The sequence below is a fragment of the Canis aureus genome, chromosome 6 (assembly GCF_053574225.1).
Source record: "Canis aureus isolate CA01 chromosome 6, VMU_Caureus_v.1.0, whole genome shotgun sequence".
Classification (NCBI taxonomy): Eukaryota; Metazoa; Chordata; class Mammalia; order Carnivora; family Canidae; genus Canis; species Canis aureus.
The window spans coordinates 35,587,879-35,604,129 of record NC_135616.1 but is presented as its reverse complement, the minus strand read 5'-3'; the positions used below and the strand labels follow the sequence as shown (position 1 = coordinate 35,604,129).

Sequence of the window (16,251 nt, the reverse complement as noted above, 5' to 3'; positions counted from 1 at the left end):
CTCAACAGACGGGGCAGGGAACAGAGGAAGGGAGCAGCCGGCAGCTGGGCTAAGGTGAGAGGTGCCTTTCTCAGAGCTGGCTCATGTAAGGGGTTGGCTGAGTGCTGCTTCTTGATGGGGGCTCTGAGTTTTTCTTGGCAGCTCCAGCCCAGTGAGTCTGATGTGGCTGAGAGGAGCCTGACTCATTGGGCCAGGGGTCAGGTTGGGCGGGAGGGGAGCCGGGAGGCAGCTCAGCCTCCCCTGGGCCATCTGCAGACTGTCAGGGTTAAAGACGGCTGGTGGTGAGCGTGTTGGGAGTTCTATCTGTCTGGGTTCCCCTGCAGGGCCAGGGCTGGTTCCTGTAGCTGGGGATCTGAGCAGGGCCTGCAGTGGAGTAGGCAGAGGAGGCCAGACCTGCTTGGATCTCCTCCTTAGATCTTGGATACCCTTGTGTCTGGAAGCACATTCTGAGGCAGTCACCACACCCTTCTCAGCTGACATTCCTTCAGTGGGATGACTCTTTGATGTGCTGTATATCGAGTCCCTGCCTCACCACAGCCCCAAACTAGCAATCACTAAGCCGTCAAATTTCATTTCAAGGGCCTCTTCTGCATAAGTCTATTCTCTTCCTCCAGGTCAGCTCCTAGCTGGTCTCCCTGACTTCAGCTCCCTGGGTTGTCTCCACCTTGCCACTGGGGATGGATGAATTACCTTAAAACATGATTTGGTCATGCAGCTGCTCAGAAAGCTTCTGGGATGCTCCATGTCTGAGTGGCTTGGTACTGGAACTGGGTGATTATGGTTTTATGGTTTTGCTTTTGTTCTATTTTTTTTAATTTTAGTTTTAAGATTTGATTGATTGATTTGAGAGAGAGCGAGAGAGAATGTGTGTGTGAGCATGCAAGGGTGAGGGAGGAGCAGAGGAGGAGGGGCAGAGGGTGAAGAAGAGAGAATCCCAAACAGACTCAACACTGAGTGCAGAGCAGGATGAGAGGCTCAATCTCATGACCCTGAGATCACAACCTGAGCCTAAAAACAAGGGTTGAATGCTTAACTGACTGAGCCAACCAGGTACTCCTATGTTTTTGTTTTTAAAACAAAAATTTCTAGGAAGACGTTTTTGACTCTGCAGGTGGCTGCTTTAGGCAAGTCCCCAGGCCCCGTAAGGGTGACATGTCCAGTCTGTATGCTGGCTGGGGCTACCTGGGGTACAAGGTGAGCAGCACTGAGGGCAGCAGTGTTTGCATTCTCCACGGATCTGCCTTGGGGTTATAGGGCTCCACTCATGTGGGAACCGGTTTCCAGCTTCTCTGCACTGCGTGCCCCTGTTCTGGGGAGGAGCTCTGCTCTGGCCTCAGGGCTGCCTCAGGCTCCCTTGGCTTTCTGTGTGTGTCGTTCTCCATAAGGACCCTGGCCACACGCTGCAGCCCTGTCACTGCCCAGGTGCTCTCCTGACCCAAGGGCACCCTGACCTCTCTTCTGGCCCGTGCGGGGTTAGGATGTATTTCCGAGAGCAGTAGCCAGACACACATGCACGCTCTATGAACTCATACATACGTGCATACACACTCATGTATGTGCACACATGCACACGCTCACATACCTGCACTCACACTATGAGCTCTGCAAATTCTGCACTGATCTGACCCTTTGTGTACGTGTTTCATACTCTATAAGGCACTCTCTTGTCAAGAACTGCATTTGAGGGGTGCCTGGGTGGTTCAGCCAGGAAGCATCTGCCTTCTGCTCAGGTTATGACCCTGGAGTCCTGGGATGGAGCCCCTCGTGGGGCTCCCTGCTCAGCGGGGAGCCTGCTTCTCCCTCTGCCCCTTCCCCCGACTCATGGTAGCTCATTCTCAAATACATACATACACACATACATACATACATCTTAAACAAAAAACAAGACCCCCAAAACTGAATTTGTTTTCCTGAATGATCCCATGATGAGGAGAGAGGCAGGGTATTTTCACTTCACAGGCCCAGAGAAGGGAGGGTACCCCCACCCCTCCTGAGGGACACAGGAACTGGGAGCATTATTATGCTGCCTCCTAATGCTCAGGTCTGAGCTCGTTCCACAGGAGCATCATTGACTCCTTTGCTATAGGCCGTGGGCTCCACCCTGAGGGTTTCTCTCTAGTCTCAGGCAGAGCCTGGGGCCAGCAGGTCCTCCATTCTCCCCAGGGCCTGGCTTTCTGTTTCAAGTTTGGATTTAACGTGTATAAACACATGCCTCCTTTCAGGATCTGAGCCATGGTGTAAAAGTGGGACTTCGTGTGTCCCCTGGGGCAGTCTGCAGCCCCGTTCTTCCACTTGGCAGGGACACAGTTCTCCTGGACTTGACCTCTCCAAGGACTTAGCCTGGCATGTCCTTTAGGCCCTGGAGCTACCCCCTTTCCTTTCAACAAAACCTTGATAATGTTTTCCCTGCACAGATGTGTATTTTCTAGAACTGACACTGATGAGAGTGGGGAGGCAGGGCTGTTCCTGGGAGGGCATGGAAATTGGGACAGATCCCACCAGGCACTGTCCCTGGAGCCTCTGGTTCAGGTACAGCTCAGAGTCACAGGACATGGAAGGCCTTCTGGAGACAGGGTGGAGGCATTCTGCAGGAATAAGGGGTGTTGTTGGGTGCAGGTAAAAGTGGAGGTTAAGGGGATGGCGTTGGATCTCAGTTCTTACCCGTAGCCTGAAGGGCCCTGGGGCTGGGTTCTCCTGGTGCAGCAACCCCAGGCCCTGGCCTCTATCCCTATGGACTGCGTTCTCCACATTCTGTAACGTGCCTGGGAGCCAGGGCAGGCACGGCTCCCCCCAGTCACCCTTAGGCCTCAGACCTGGCCTCCTTTTCTATACGTGATGAACTGGAGCCCCTGCTGCAATCTAGTTGGGTGGAAAAACAACTGGGTGACAGGGGATGATGTTTCCAGAGCACTTTCCCCTTCAAACTTTGGTGAGCGTTCCTTTCTTTAAACCCCTAGAGCAAAGATTCTGGTTCTACCACACACAGCTGGCCTCCTCCTCCAGAGACATATGCGGTCTGGGGTGTAGCCGGCACACTGAGATCCTCAAAAGCTCTCTACGTGATGCCGATGTGAGGCCTATGTTGAGAAGTATGACCTGGACCTTTGGCGATCTGTCTTTGTGGCACACGGTTACTGCACGCTACTCAAGGTGTGAGAGTTGAGGACCTGCTGCATGTCTAAATGCCCTGTGCCCCTTTCTCAGATAAGGAATCTGCACTTGAACGAGCCCCCCAGGTGGCTCTGAGAAGCCCAGGTGAGGGGGTCTATCAGGCAGCATTCTTGCTTGGTGGGGGCTCTAGGTGTGGGGAGCTACAAGAAGGGAGCTGGGGCATGCTGGGAGAGGGTCTGGGAACAATCTCCATTGTTTTAGAACTTGGGCGGAGTGGTGGGAGCATTCGGCAAACAAGTGAAACCAGATTAGATTTAGCAACAGGAAAACTAAAATGAAACCAAAGCTAGATTTATGACTTTAATTAAGTATCATTTACGCCGTCTATCTCCAGATGAAAGGTGGTGGCAAATGCCCCAGTCCTTTCCATCATGAGTCTTGGCCTCTCGAAGCTAAATCCCTGCCTCCCACGCAACCTGCATGGGGTCTGAGCCACGGCCTACCTCCAAAGAGGCTGGTTTGTAAGCAGTGCATGAGTTCAGAAATAAAAATGTAGCACGTTGTTGAAAATACCTAAACCAGAGGCTCACCTTTGCCTTATTATACGCTCTACAAGACCATAATGAACTTGACAGGATGAGCACTGGGTGTTATGCTATACGTTGGCAAATCGAACTCCAATTAAAAAAAAAAAAAAGACCATAATAGGAGACACAAAGGGGTCATTGCTGTGAATGGCCCCAAAGAGGACAGAAGCACGGGGTCGTGTTGAGGTGAGTGAGCGTCAGGAGGCTTTTGTGCTGACAGCCCCATGCATCCTCGCTGTGAACTTCACTGGGAGGCAGGGAGGAAGGACCCCCGTAAGGACAGCAGTGATCAAACAGTATGTCTGTGCCACATCCAGGAAGACAAAACAGAGAGAGCCCCACCTGGACTGGAAGGTGGAGGTAGTAAGAAAAGCAGTATAGCTGGGGTTGGCAGGGAGGAAACCACGGAAGGACCGGGAATTACAGGTAGACCTAAGGGAAGTAGCAGGGGACAGGGAATAAGGAGGAAGGAGGACGAGAGGAGAGAAAAGGCAGAGTCACTGCGCGGGAGGAGAGCTTGAAGTCCTCGCAGCAAAGGATATGCTGAAAAGGGGAGCTGGAGAGGTGATGGGGCTGGGGAGACAGAGGGCTGCTCCCAAACCACTTGTCCTTGCTCTGAAGGGACCACAGCCTTCAAGCTGCCAGACTTCCTGGCAAGGCTTCTCCCCCTTCCTTCCTCCCTTCTTGCATGAATCCTGAGAAGGATGGAGCAACAATCTTCCTGGAGAAGAGGAAGCAAGGTGATTGGTCGCACTGCCCTGAGTGTGGCTCCTGGCACATCATCTGGGCTTAGAGCTAGCCAGCCCTTGGAACAGCTACTTAAGGAGGAGGGCCAGAGGGAGGCTGGTGTGGAGATGGGGACTTAATTCTAGCTTTATCCCACCCTTTCTCCTCCTTCATGCCTAACCAATTTACCACATGCGCTTTCCTCAGATCCCCAAGAAGCCACTTGGGGTTACACCAGTTGAGTGTTAAAGAACACATGCATGTTGCAAATGGCCAAAGACATTTGCCAAGATGCTTGTCCTCTGACCCCCCGTGGCTTGGCCGAGGCAATGGGAGAGATAAGTTGGCTATATTTAAGCAGCCAAGGCTCTGAAGAGATGGAATGTGTCTGGGCATCACTGGAAAAATAAATGGAGTTTGTTGTGAAATCTCTGAAGACGTGTTTTCTCGAGAGCATCCGAAAGGAGGGTGAGAGGTGATGAGCAAACCCTACCGGGATGGTCACCGCGAGTGGAACCAAAAGAGGATGGCCTGGGGAGTCTGCTCACATTCTAGCTCTGCCACTTGCCATGGTGCCACATGGGGCACACAGATGCCTTCTCCTCTGGGAAGCAGGCTGCTGATTACTACCTCATAAGACAAAATGCAGAGGGCCGAGGAGTGCACCACCCTGCGTGCTGAAGGTGTCAGCAAGTGTCAGTTTCTGCCTATGGCCTCCTGGCTTTTCTGGAGTTGTTCATAAGCTCTCGAAATCCTCCAACTACCAGGAATTTAATGAGAGTGGAATTGCTGATGTAAATATTTAGAAACGTTAATCTTCCTCAAACGCTAATTTCTCCACAGCAGATTCCATATTGAGTATCGCTCATTCATTCACATGTGTTTGTTGAGTACCTACTATGTACTACCCACTAGAGATTCAACACTGAACAAGCAAAATCTCTTCTTCTTCTTTTTTTTAATTTTATTTATTTGACAGAGAGAGAGAGAGAGAGAGAGAGAGAGACTGAGCACCAGCAGGGGAAGCAGCAGGCAGAGGGAGAGAGAGAAGCATGCCCTCCACTGAGCAGGGAGGCCGATGTGGGACTTGATCCCAGGACTCTGGGATCAGGACCTGAGTCAAAGGCAGACACTTAACTGACTGAGCCACCTAGGCAAAAGTTCTTCTTGCCTTCATGGAAACCAGAAGACACACTGTGTCTTCACTAGGATTGCCCTAGTTCCCACTGTGGAGGTGGGTAGGGAATGAAGGTGGAAATAAGGGGAGCATCTTTCTGGTTGTCTCGATGACTGAGGGGTACCACTACTATTTATGGAGTGAAGGCCAGGGAGGCTAAATATGCTGCATTATGCAGGACAAGCCTATATGATAAGGGACTGTCCCCCACAAAATGCTCAGTGAGAAAATCTGGTAGGCCAAGGATGAAAAAAGTCATGAAAACTAAAAACGTGCCTGCTAGCAGAAAGATTTTTAATACCATCATTTTCCTAAGATCGACTTTTAAGAGATCTTTGAATTGAGTGTGAAGGAGTCCTATGTCCTGTCCTGTTTCTTTCTGTTTTTCAGAGTTTATAGTTACATTCCTCTTCTTCTTGGGCTTGTCCTTCCACATAATGATTGCATTGCCTTTTTGGTGATGCTCCTAATTCCTTCATGCTGAGGGCTGATGCAACTATGAACTAAGACATAGGATTCAACCAGGACTCCAGGACTTGCAGACCTCCTTGATCAGTGCTTTGCCTGTATAAGGGGCCCAGTTCTAGTTAGGGGTGCACATGGGGATCACAGATCAGGGGTGCACATGGCTCATCTGAGGATCCTAACCCATCATCTTGGCTGCACTGATTCTATACCCTAACCCACTAGGACAAGAGGCAGGTAAAGTACACCCCTCAAGACTGATGATGTATCTATAACACCTTCAAGGGCTTCTGAGGTTCTAAGACATAAACATTTGACGGGATAAATGAGATGACAATATCACCCACCCAATAATCATATTCCTTTTAAGCCCCTCCTTGTCATATTTATAAAATCATATTTGCCATGAAAATATCATCTACAGGAGCTTACTGGCACTTTCCAAATGCAGAAGTGGCCATTGTAAACATTGGGGAGCTTTCCTTCCAGATACCTCTCTACTCATATTCCTAAGCAGCAAGGGAAAGAGACAAAATTATTTTCTAGAACTAGGATCATGCCTTATGAGCTATTTGTTTTTGTTTTTGTTTTGCTTTTGAGCTATTGTTTTTAAATAGAAAGTATCATATTTAATTTTGTGTGACTATAACAAAAGAAAAATGAATTAAAGTGAAACCAGAGAAAGTGCTAAACTTCAGATAAATGTTTACTTGTCACAGGAAATATTTTTAGTTTTCATAACATTTTAAGGCTAAGAAAACAGAAAAATCATTTAAAAATTAAGAAATTAATATCTTTTAAAAAAGAAAAAAATCCAGGTTTCTGGGGCACCTGGGTGGCTCAGTGGTGGAGCATCTGCCTTTGGCTCAGGTCATGATCTCGGGGTCCTGGGATGGAGTCCCACATTGGGCTCCTTGCAAGGAATCTACTTCTCCCTCTGCCTGTGTCTCCGCCTCTCTCTCTATTTCTCATGAATAAATAAATAAAATCTTAAAAAAAAATCCAGGTTTCATATTTAGGTGATACTGATTGCCTCCTTGCTAGAAAAATCAGAAAATTGATTTTCTTATGCTTTTATCAATTTTTACTAATTTTATTATTATTCTTACTTTGTCAGGGTTATACCATTTCATTCTATTCTTTAATTGCAATTCATAGTTATCATACATTTCTATTCCTATCTATTGAAGAAAGCATACCACACGCGCGCACACGCACACACACACACACACACACACACACTCCTGAACATAAAAAGGAATTCAGTGATTATTACTAGTTCTTTTATTATAGTTTACACGTTCCCAAATTCTTATTGTGGGTGACATTTTATCACACACACATAGCACCTAATTCACATACATATATATTCACAAGAAGCTCCATAGATGCTTTATCTCTTGAGTTGTTCCATTTTGGGGAATGCCTATATGTTGCTCAAAGGACAAATTTATTCATTATTTACATATTTCCTGATGTCTAATGAGTGCACTCTAGAGCTAAAATCTTGACAAAGATTAAAGTGTCTCTAAGGGTATCTCACAAAGTTGCATTGAAACATTCAAAATCCCTTCCAAATCACAATGACAGCAACTGGAAGAGCTCCTCTACAGTATTAAGCCATTATAAGGTGTGGCAGCCAGCCACCACGGTGGCCCTTGGTGACCCTTGCCTCCCAGTACTCACAGAGCTGATCCGTGTAACCAGCAGGACATCATGGGAATGAGGCTCTGTGGCTTCGGAGGCTAGTTTATTAAAGACCTTGCCACTTCAGCCTTGCCCTCTTAGGGCATTTGCTCTGGAGGAGCTGCTGCCATGTCATGATGGCGCTCGAGCAGCCTTGGGAGTTCCTCATGGAGAGGCAGAGACCTCCTGGCAACAACCAGCATCAGCTGGCTAGCTGCACAGCAGACTCTTCTTGAGAGCAGACTCCAGCTCCAGTAAAGCCTTCAGACTACGGCAACCCTGGCTGTCATCTTGACATCTTGTCATCTCATTAGAGATCCTAAGCCAGAGCCACCAGGTAGGCTGCTGCTGCTCCTGGATTCCTGGCCAAGGACATTTTTATTATTTTAAGTTGGCTAAGTTTTGGGCAATTTGTTATACATCGGTAGACAACTAATACATTAACCATTAATATCGCCTCAAGGATCTAATTAGCCAGTCTCTTAGCAAGAGCCCAGAAAGGCATATTTTTTATGGAAGAAAAAGTTCTTGGGAAGAAGGAAGGAACAGACACTACTGAACACCTTCTATGTGGTAGGTATTGTTACCTGTGTTTCTTTTCTTTTCTTTCTTTTCTTTTCTTTTCTTTTCTTTTCTTTTCTTTTCTTTTTCCTTTTTCTTTTTTTTTTTTTTTTTTTTTAAAGATTTTATCCATTTACTGAGACACAGAGAGAGAGGCAGAGACACAGGCAGAGGGAAGCAGGCTCCATGCAGGGAACCCGATGTGGGACTCGATCCCTGGTCTCCAGGATCATGCCCTGGGCTGCAGGTGGTGCTAAACCACTGCTAAACCAGTGCCCTGTTACCTGTGTTTTCTTACCTAATCCTCATAACAAGCATGTAGGGCAGTGTAGAGGGCACTTGCTTACCCATTCAGAGGTAGCCTGTTGACACAATGAGATGATAGTTCATAAAAGAAAGATCTGTTGGCTTCAGGGAATCACTTTTCTATTGGTTGAGCCTCATTGGGTAGAAATGTCTCTTGGGGGAAAAAAACCAGCTCTGGCTGGGGATCAGTTGTGAAACACAATCACCCACTAGTTGAGGAATATACATATACACACACCCAGCCCCGTGGCTCACTTGGAGAAGTGCCAACTAGCATTACCTTCAAGGAGGTTTAATGAGAGACAACATTTAAAGGTAGGATCAGAAAGCAAAGTAAGAAAATACTGAAACAGTGAATGCATCTCATCGTTTGATTATTTGCAAGGAAGGGCCTCTCATCTTGCAGCCTTAGAGGATGTGAAAGACATGAACCCTGTCCTCTAGGAACGGAGAGGTGGTTAGACACATAAAAAACAACGCAGGATGTATTATCTGGGAGATCCCATGCTGGAACCCGTAGTGTGGCTTGCTCAATCCTTCTGGGGTACCTTACTATATTCAAGAGGCTAAAATCAAATTTCTCAGCTTCCCTTGCAGCTAAAATTTTAGGATAAAATCAGGGGTTGTCAGAGGCATTTAGGCAAAACTTAAAAGGTAGAAGTGAAGCAGAAGTCTTGCTCTTTCAGCTGTGTGTGTGGTTTTTTTTTTTTGAAAGCAAGGTCATGGACAGATGATGTTTTCTTGTTTTCTGCCAATGTGCTTAGCCATCAGCTTTGTGGGGTTTGAGGGGTGGGAGCTAGAGTGACTTCATGATTCTGGCTTCCTGATTCCTGGAATATCAGGAATATCATTCCTGTTCATGGTTCTTGAGCTCAGTAGTTTCAGTGGAGGCCTTGGAGGTAGTGGCCCCTATGGGTCAGATTTGTAGTGTTCCAGGAGTAATTTCTGGCCCAACCTAGAAAGCTCACTCCTACAACTCTGCCCCAAATTTCGTGACCCCACCCCCAGGTTCTTGTACTAAATCCCTTTCTGTTTAAAATATCTGTAGTGGTTTCTGTTTTCTGTACTGAACCCTGAGTAAGAGATGCCATAAGAAAGGAGATTAGGGCAGGAGATGGGAAAGAAGGGGTAATTAGGAAGGAATTTTTGGAGGAGCTAATGTTTTAGCTTAAAGGAAGAAGGATTTTAAACAGTCCAGAAGAGATGAGGGCTCCTGAGTGGGAATGATTACAAGAATCTGTTTATCTTTCCCCCATGTTGGTACCTCCCTAGCACCTTCCACTCTTCAGCAGGACGGGTTATGGTTTTTGTTAAGGCCTGCACTTGAATGGATAGTCACTTGGAGTTTCTGTTTGCCATCATGGAAAATGTGTTATTTCAGTATGGGATTCAACACCCAGAAAACAGATTCTCATGGAGTCCCCTGATGGATCCTACAAAGACAAATACATCTGGAGAAGGCAGTGCCTTTCCTTTCCTGGTGCCTTCCTTCATCATCCTGCTGGAAACTGCACGGTGCTGTCTGGGCTCAGCTCCTGATCACCTATCTCCCTCGGGGAGGATAAAACGGAGGGACCAGGTGTTCTCTGACATGGCAAATCAGAAGAAAAATCACTGTTTTGGGAGTGAGGAGACCTGGGGTCTAAATTTAGCTCTGCTGCCTACCAGCTGTTTAACCTTGGGCAAGTTTAGTGAATAGCCAAATCTTTACTATCTTGTGAATCTGCCCACTTTTCTCCATCTTTAAAGGCTGCAGCCTTAATTCAGACCATTATCATTTCTCCTGTTATATAACTCCTATTATCTTCACAATCCATTTTCCTTAGGGCATTCAGAATAATCTTGCAAGAATGCAAATTAGGTCACATCATCCCTTCTTTAAAAGACCGTTTAACGCTTCCCAGTGGCCCCAGGATGCCCAAACTACTGGGCAGGACATCAAGTCTGACACGGTCTCAGCGGGCCTCCTCTCCTGAAGAGCCTGTATTTTGAGGTGAACTAGAACCAGTGGTTCTCAAAGTGGGACATTCATCCTGAGGGAGATGTAAGACACTCAGGCCATTGGGGTGAGGTCAGAAAATACTAGAACTTATGGGGTGCCTGGGTGGCTTAGTCGATTGAATGGCTGCCTTTGGCTCAGGTCACGATCCTGGAGTCCTGGGATCCAGCGCCACATCAGGCTCCCTGCTCAGTGGGGAGCCTGCTTCTCCTTTTCCCTCTGCTGTGCTCTCTCTCAAACAAACAAGCTTAAAAAAGAAAATATTAGGACTTCTATGTATATTTTTATCTAAAAATTGAGATAAACTTAAGATGTCCTGGTTCAGATCCTTTTTCAAGTTGTCACATGTCATGTATGGACCTTGTATATCATGTGTGAAGGTCAGCATGCAAGATCAGGAGGCTGATGGCTGCCGATGCAGCTTCTGGAGTCAATCCTGGATAAGTACTTTTTATTATCCAGGATTGGATATTATTATTATTATTATTATCATCATTCTGGAATAGAGTGGTTTCCCATGGTACTAAGGGATTTACACAAAATGGACACTTAGGATTAACAAGATTCTTACAAAGACTTCAGCATATAAAGAAAGATTGATAGAAAAGCCCAAATAAATCACAGGAAAGTGCTGGGGCTATTGTTTCCTCAGTTCTGCTTATGTTCTGATTATTCCAGCCACATTAGAAAGTAAAGGCAATGACAACCTAATTAGCCATGACAAGAACTAGGCCCCTCAAATGTCAGGATTATGAAATCTAGTTTAAAAAGGATTTACATTTTCTGTCATTAAAGATGACCCTCACCTAACTGCATATGTGGCTTGACATACTGGCTGATGTACGTACAGAAATATAATTTGCAATTAAACAAATGTATAGGGGGGTGCCTGTTCAAAGATATTTTTCTGGTAGAATTGCACAATAAAAAAATTTGGAGTCCACCGAACTAAGCCCGAATTTGGGTCTGGATTGTGCAAGGACTTGATCCTAGATCCAATACATATCCTCTGGCCTAATACAAGAATGTGAACCTCCTGGTTTTTGATGCTTTTAATGCATTTATAGGGCAGGGTTGTTACTGTGCCGTATATTTTCAGTGGATTTTAAAGGGGTAAACTTCAAAATCTGGGAGTTTTTATCTGCAAAATCATTTGATTTAATATTATCTACTATTTACTGAGAATAAAAAAAGGTCAATATTATGCACCGTACGAAATTTTGTCACTGATAGGATGGGTTCTGGCAACCTGCACCCTCGTGATGGTGAATTGCCTCCTGACATTAGGACCAATTGGATCACACACCAGTTCCATCATTAGAAGCCAGCGAGCAATGCCCTTTTTTGCTCCAGTCATTCTTGAAGTAATTTGTTTACCCCAGCCATCAGAGCACAGTCAATAAACTGCAGGGATTGACAAAGTGGCACTGTACAGGCAACACGGAAAATTGGAAAAGTGAATTGTAGGTGGTGAGTGACTAGCAATAAATAATCAGCTTATTCCCGTTGCAGAAATGTCTATGACTGGGAGAAAATCTGGCCAGTGAAAAATTTGAATCAGACAAAAGTGGGCCACTTAATTCTGCATGAATACACTTGAGAGCGAATATGTTCTGATTCTCCAAGCAAGATGGCTCTTCACAATACTTGGCTTTGTTAAAACCATGTCTGCTGACACTTGGACTCTCTCCAGTTACCTGGCATCTGAAATTATACCTTTAGTGATTCACTCCTTTGAACTAAACACAGATGTCTTCAGGTATCCTCTTTTGAAGAACAAGCACCCTTGGGAAGATTTAGCACAGTGAGTCAAAGATCTCTTAGCATGGCTTGGTCTATTAAATGGTCACCCCTGCAAGGGAGAGCTCTGGGACGGTATGAAGGCTCCAGGCATCCTGGGGATGGGGGCGGGTGCAAGGTGGCGGGGAACCCGGGAAAGGGTGAGATGATGCTTGAGAGAAGGATAAAGGGTACAGAAGGAGGGTGCCAAAGGCCAGGTCGAATGGTTTCAGTTTAAACAAAGAAATCAATTTTAACTCTTTAGTTTGGGTCTAACACAGACCGTGTCAAGCACTGAATTTATCATAATCCTCTGGACTTGGGAAGGCATCATATCTTTCAGAATTAATTCAGCATAATATAACAGTCAAAGGACTTCAAATAAATACAATCAACTTTTGGTTTTTAGCGAACCTGCCATCAGCTCGTTGGTTTTTGACAGGCAATCAGGGACACAAATCAGTACTCCCGGGGCAATCACACCCATTTTCTTATCAATTATGGACAAACAAGACAGGAAGGTGAATTTCTAGAAAGAATAGAAAAATGCTCTTCCATGCACCAAATTGTTGTGATTAGGGACTACCTGTCATACATCTTGTAGGATCCCATTTCTCATTGTTATTGTGGATGATTGAGCAGCGGCCATTCTGATGGAATCTTTTTGATGATTTCATTTCTGATGTTCACCTCCCTGCTTGTTCAAGCTGCACATCTGGTCAATATCCTCCCCACACTGCACACAACTGATTGATTTAGTAGATTCAGTGGGAAAAAAAATCAAAGTAGTTTGACAAAAATGTAGGTTTTTTTTTGATAGAAGTTATTAGTCTATCGCTAACTAAATTGATAGGTTACTTTTATCTTGTTTTTTTCTTTTGTTTTTGTTTTTGTTTTCAGAAATAACAAGTTTAGCTGACTAAAAAGACCAGGTGTCTAATCGACTTGGCTGGATGTACTGACAGATATTTGATATGACATCAATTGACTAAACTGACGGGAATTTGAATGAGTACAGTCAAAATGTTTGAATCCATCATCGGGGAGTGTCAACCAATTTTTGCTCTGGAGAAAGCACTCAAGTGTCTGCATTTTACCATGAGGAAGTACAAGCTGTTTGGCCTCAAGAAATAGAAAGTGATCCAAGAGAAGACTCCTTTGAAAGAACCTGAGTGATTTTTTGTGTGTGTGCCTTCTGATCTTTTGCAAGAACCTAAGTGTGTTTGGGAAAGACCAGCTTATGTGCCCATTACAGTTACTTGGTCTCCAGGGAAGGCAGATGCAGCAGAAGTGAGTCTGGGCAGATATGTTTTTCATATTATGCTAGAGACCTTACACTTACCCTGTTCCTGAGGTTTCCAGGGCCAGACCATGCAAAAGCAGAGCAGTAGGTATAAAGGGTTTTCAGGTTTCCATAATCCATGTTCCTGCCACCCGACCCTGCCTCAGATTCTTTCTTCCACCTTTGTCCTCCCTCATCAGGGTGTTCAACTCTCCTACTGCCCCTCTCTGGGGAAAATAGTCTCTACTCCCCTTAAGGAATAGGTGACAAATCCCACTACTCACTAAGCCTCCCCAAGAGAGACGACGTTGGCCAGGGACTGACATTTTAGTTGAACACTTACTATGTCCCAGGAACTGTGCTGAGTACTTTACACATGTTCCTAACAACTACTAACCATTCCATGGCTCATTTATGGTCTTTTGACAGTTCATGAAATAACTCTCTTGGCTGAAGTTGAGAGCTGAGGTTCTGCAAAATTTCCAGATATGTTTGACTTGCTCTAGGCAGTGAACTGGATCCCAGAGATGTGGGGTCTTGGGTACCATGCGCAGCCACACATAGCCACACACACCCTGGCACACCCTCAGCCAGCATCAGTTACTGCAGTGGCCGACGCAGAGGCTCTGATGGCTCAGACCTTTCAACCCATTTTGCCAAACCAGGAACTTCTCTGATAAGACCAAAAGAAAGCTCCTGAGCTTGTCTGAGGAAGCACATGTCACTCGAGGTCAGCAGAAGAGACCTAAAAGTTGAGGGTTGCCAAGGCTTTTTCTTGTCTTACTATAGATTTGGGTCCCTTAAGTCAAAGCTTACAAATGGGTCAGTCTGATGAGATCATTTGAGGAAAAGACTTTTTTTTAAAAAAGATTTTTATTTATTTGAGAGAGAGAGCAGAGAGAAAGAGCACGAGTTAGTGCATGAGCAGGGGGGAAGTGCAGAGGAAGAGAGAGAGAAGCAGACTCCCTGCTGAGGAGGGAGCCCCATGCAGGTATCCATCCCAGGACCCCAAGATCATGACCTGAGCCAAAGCCAGGTGCTTAACCGGCCGAGCTACCCAGGCTCCCCAGACCTTTTCTTTTTTCTTCCTTCCTTCCTTCCTTCCTTCCTTCCTTCCTTCCTTCCTTCCTTCCTTCCTTCCTTCTTTCCTTTCTTTCCTTCTTTCTTCTTTCTTTCTTTCTTTCTTTCTTTCTTTCTTTCTTTCTTTCTTTCTTCCTTCCTTCCTTCCTTCCTTCCTTCCTTCCTTCCTTCCTTCTTTCTTCTTTCTTTCTTTCTTTCTTTCTTTCTTTCTTTCTTTCTTTCTTTCTTTCTTTCAAGATTTATTTATTTTAGACAGAGAGCATGCACAAGCAGGGGCAGACAGAGACAGGAAGCAGGCTCCCCAATGAGTGCCCAAGGTGGGGCCTGATCTCATGACCCTGAGATCATGACATGAGCTGAAACCAAGGGTCCAATGTGCTTAACCAATGGGGTCGCCCAGGAGCCCTGTGGTGCAGACTTTTGATGACTTCATTCAGTCAACATTTATTTTTTATTTTATTTTATTTTATTTTTTATTGGTGTTCAATTTACTAACATACAGAATAACACCCAGTGCCCGTCACCCATTCACTCCCACCCCCCGCCCTCCTCCCCTTCTACCACCCCTAGTTCGTTTCCCAGAGTTAGCAGTCTTTACGTTCTGTCTCCCTTTCTGATATTTCCCACACATTTCTTCTCCCTTCCCTTATATCAGTCAACATTTAACTCAGTGGCGCAGATGTCAGGTTGGGCAGGGGGAGTCCTGGATCACTAGGGCAGAGAGCTAGCCCCATGGACTGTACACATATAAGAAAAAAGCCCCATTATAATTAAGATGACATCAAAGCAGTTTCCTTTAGAGACCTGAACGGTGAACTGGTTCAGACTTGCTCCTTTCTTACTGTATAGCCACGAGGTAGTTACATTACAAAGCATGTGCACTGTCCTTCTTGGACATTCAGGGTCAGGGTCAGTTGCTCAGAGGGGTGGGAAGAAGCTTGGGAAAGGAGGAGATGGATGAGAGATCCAGTTCTGGTCAGGCTCTCCTACTCGTCTTTTATATATTAGGTGACACTGGTGCTTCTCTATAAATGTACCTTTATCACTCCAAATTTCTTTTTCATAGTGCCTCCATATGGCAGGTTAGGCTCAAGCTCAGAGAGGTTAAGTGACTTGCCTAAAGCCACACAGCCAGTCAGCATGAGTCAGTATGATGCTGTAGGTTGGGGCATGCACTTTTTTTTGCCTTTTCTTTTCTTTCTTTTTTTTTTCTTTAAAGATTTTATTTATTTATTCATGAGAGACACAGAGAGAGCGGCAGAGACACAGGCAGAGGGAGAAGCAGGCTCCCTGCGGGGAACCCAATGCAGGACTTGATCCCAGGACCCCAGGATCATGCCTTGAGCTGAAGGCAGACATTCAACCACTGAGCCACCCAGGTGTCCCTCTTTTGCCTTTTCTATACAGTGTAGTACTGTGCTGATCACCCTGAGAGGCAGCAGCCAGGTTTGGAGGAATGAGGGACAGCACAGGGAAGTGGTAAAGAATAAGC

General features: G+C 45.8%; 1 protein-coding gene and 1 long non-coding RNA gene across 3 annotated transcripts in view; one reads left to right on the top strand and one right to left on the bottom strand.

The window, feature by feature from the left end:
- SLC14A2 (solute carrier family 14 member 2) overlaps nt 1–16,251 on the bottom strand; it is a 424,969-nt gene that overhangs the window by 61,265 nt on the left and 347,453 nt on the right. The window lies entirely within an intron of this gene.
- On the top strand, nt 7,769–14,816 carry LOC144315166 (uncharacterized). Its single transcript, XR_013380930.1, has 3 exons — nt 7,769–8,325; nt 12,131–12,377; nt 13,298–14,816. It is a non-coding gene; the product is annotated as an uncharacterized LOC144315166 (long non-coding RNA).